General features: G+C 43.5%; 1 non-coding gene across 1 annotated transcript; it reads left to right on the top strand.

Annotated features, from left to right (window-relative positions):
• Positions 1 to 2,167: 2,167 nt before the first annotated feature.
• LOC122685078 lies at positions 2,168 to 2,318 on the top strand. Its single transcript, XR_006338250.1, has one exon. It is a non-coding gene; the product is annotated as a small nucleolar RNA SNORA71 (small nucleolar RNA).
• Positions 2,319 to 3,579: the final 1,261 nt, after the last annotated feature.

Raw genomic sequence — 3,579 nt, 5'->3', positions numbered from 1 at the left:
TGGCTTTAAAAAAACAATTAAGGACTTTGGAAGTATGAAACAGTAATCAGAAGTCAGTATTTTTAAAAATTATGAAATGGAAATGAGGAAGAGCCTAAATAAATAGTGGCAGATGGTGGAGGGCTAGAAATTAGAATGATGGAGAAGAGGACAAAGGAGCCTTAACCAAGGAAAAGAAACATCTGTGCATATTTAGTATCTTAATTCAGGTGGATGTCAAGGAGTGTCAACTGTGAATGAAACAAGGGAAGTGAGATGTCCTCATTCATATATCACCAACCATCAGGGAAATGCAAATCAAAACTCACATCTCTTAGGATCACTATCATCAACAAAACAAGAAATAATCTTTGGCCAGGATTTGGAGGAAAGAGAACCCATGTGCACTGTTGATGGGAATGTAAACTGGTGCAGCTAGCATGGAAGGAGATTCCTCAAAAAAATTAAAAGTAGAAGTACCCAGCGATCCTACTTCTGGGTGTTTATCCAAAGAGAATGAATACAGGATGTTAAAGAGGTATGTGCTTTCCCATGTTCACTGTCGCATTTTTCACAATGGCCCAAATACAGAAATAATTTAAATGTCTGTCAGTGGATAAATGGATAAAGAAGATGTGGCATGTACTCATTCAATGGAATATTATATAGCCACAAGAAAGGAGGGCAACCTGCTGTTTGTGACAACATGCACGGATCCTGAGAACATTATGCTAAGTGCAATAAGTCAGAGAAAGACAAATATTGCATGACATCATCTATATGAGGGATATAGGACATAACCCAAAGCCACATATTCAGGTCTCAGTCTCATGGAGGAGCCAGACAAGGTATATAAACACAAGGGACACAAATATTGAGTTCTAATTGTAGCTAGGTGAAGAGATGGGGAAGTGTTTGCTTCCTGGTGCCTTGGTCCATGTGCTTAGTAGGGTCTCACTCCTACCAAATGCTTGTGTCTACTCCTGAACACCTTCCTAAGCTTCCCTTTCAAGGGAGGGCACAGCTGAGCATCCTGCCTATCCACACCCGAAAGATAACAGCTCTTTCTTTAGCTAAGTTTCTATTAAGGAGAAGTTACTGCATGATTTGATTGGCAGTTCAAAGGATAAGCAGAAGTCTGAAAAATCAATTCATAGCCGATCTGGAGTCTGCAAGGACCACTAGGGTCCCTATAAAAGTTGATAGTAGCCTCTTATGAAATATTCATTGGGATTGTGGTTTTGGAAACAACCAATCAATTTAAAGTAATGTTCCTTCTGGTAGACAGAGAAACCCAGCTAGCCTCACACCCACCCCAGGCTGACATTTCCCTGAACCTCCCAGCTTCATCCTTTCAGTGTGTTGCAAATGTGTGACACAAATGTAGCAGAACTGAACGCTCCCGCAACGGTGCCAGACGCTCTGAAAGGGCCGGCGCAGCGGTCCGCATGCCCGACATAAATAAAACATCAGCGACCACAGGACAACAGAAGGCGTAAATGACCAGAGGTGCGCACAAGAGTCAGGTTTTGTAAGATCATCCCTGAGTGAATGCAGCTATTTTCGTCATTTTTTCTCAGACCAGGGCTGAATGGTTGAGTAGGAAGCCTTGGGAAGCCCCTAGAAACCAGGGAAGGATCCCAGACATGCAGAACTTCCAAGCAGCAAACACAGGCTGTCTTGCTGGGGAAATAGTTTTCTGGGAGGCTTAGGAAATGAATGGAGGGAGAAGCAGCGGGTGAAAGAGAAATGGGTAAGGGTGTCCTCTTTTTCAAAGTGAAATCTTCAAGTCTCAGTAAACTTTTCCTATTTGAACTGTGGTGCTGCAGAAGACTCTTGAGAGTCCCTTGGATTGCAAGGAGGTCAAATCGGTCAATCCTAAAACAAATTAACCCTGAATATGCATTGGAAAGACTGATACTGAAGATGAAGCTCTGATACTCTGGTCACCTGATGTCAAGAGCCAACTCATTGGAAAAGACCCTGATGCTGGGAAAGATTGAGGACAGGAGGAGAAGCAGGTGGCAGAGGATAAGATGGTTGGATGGCATCACTGACTCAATGGACATGAATTTGAGCAAACTCTGGGAGATAGTGAAGGACAGGGAAGCCTGGCATGCTGCAGTCTATGGGGTCGCAAAGAATCAGGTATGACTTAGCAATTGAACACCAACAACAACTGCATTTACTCTAAATCCACAGGGGGCCATGGCTCATGCAAAAGTCTAATGGCGCCGGTGCCCTGGTCATTGATAGTGCAGGGAGACGAATTGCCGAAAGCCTTTCCCCGTGTTTGGAGGGTCCATCCTGTCCCTTGCAAACCCTGGCGCTTTCGCACATGTCTGTCTTTAAAAAAAAAAAAAAAAAAAAAAATTAAAAAAAAAAAAAAGTCTAATGGCACCAAGCATGATATTTCACAGGTAGGAGGAACCTAGTGAAGGTATTGAACTATTTTTATCTTTAACTTGATTAATTCTTTCTTCCTTCTTTCCTCCAAACCCTGGATTCTCCTTTAACATGACTTTGGTTTCATGAAATCCTAACATCTGATTAGGAGTGGAAAGGCAGGCAGAGAAGACAGAATTATGTAAATTGAAATGAGTATAAATAGTAAATTTGAGGACTTCCCTGGTGGCTCAGATGGTAAAGAATCTGCCTACAATGTGGGAGACATGGGTTTGATCCCTGGGTTGGGAAGATCCCCTGGAGGAGGGCATGGCAACCCACTACAGTATTCTTGCCTGGAGAATCCCCATGGACAGAGAAGCCTGGTGGGCTAAAGTCCATGGGGTCACAAAGAGACTTTCACTTCCAGTCAAGATGGGATGTAGGAAAAAGAGGACAAAATCCTTGAAAAGATGATTTTCAGAAGTTGGACATAAGCAGAAGACAGTGATTCCTGAGACAGGAGAAACAGACGAGGTTAGCCCACCATCACCTGGAGGGGAGGGCCATCAGGTAGAGCCGGGCAGGCCCTCTGAGTTCACAAGAAGGTGCTGGGAGGACGAGGAAGTCAGAAGCGCTGGAGTTCTCTGGGCAGAGAACCAGAGAGGCAAGAGCTCCATAGACAGAACTCTAAAACTCTGCAGAGGGCCCCCTCCCCTCAGTTTGCAGAATGCTGATCAGCGTCTGCATGTGATGAAACTACCCGAGGCCAGGAAGAGAACCACCAGGAAGGATTACAGAGAACAGCTGCCTCAGCTCACACGGGACCAGCCATCCTTCGTGCAGAAAAATTGGAACCCTTGTCATTTATACCACATCAGTTGGGGGTGGGCGGGTGGAGGAGGGATGGAGTAGGAGTTTGCGTTAGCAGATGTGAACTATTATATATGGGATGGATAAATATGATCCTACTGTATAGCACAGGGAGCTATATTAATATCCTGTAATAAACCATAATGGAAAAGAGTATGAAAAAGAACATATATGTGCACATATAACTGAATCACTCTACTGTACAGTAGAAAGTAACACGGCACTGTAAATCAACTATAGTTCAATAAGATAAATTTAACATTTATATTATCAGTTTAAAGACTCATGTAGTACTGCCTTAGTAGTGAAAAAAACTTCAAAAGGGGATCTGCTTGGACCCAG

This window comes from Cervus elaphus, chromosome 27 (genome assembly GCF_910594005.1).
Source record: "Cervus elaphus chromosome 27, mCerEla1.1, whole genome shotgun sequence".
Taxonomy (NCBI): domain Eukaryota; kingdom Metazoa; phylum Chordata; class Mammalia; order Artiodactyla; family Cervidae; genus Cervus; species Cervus elaphus.
Note: the sequence above shows the minus strand (reverse complement) of the source record. Positions and strands in the feature narration are given on the sequence as shown.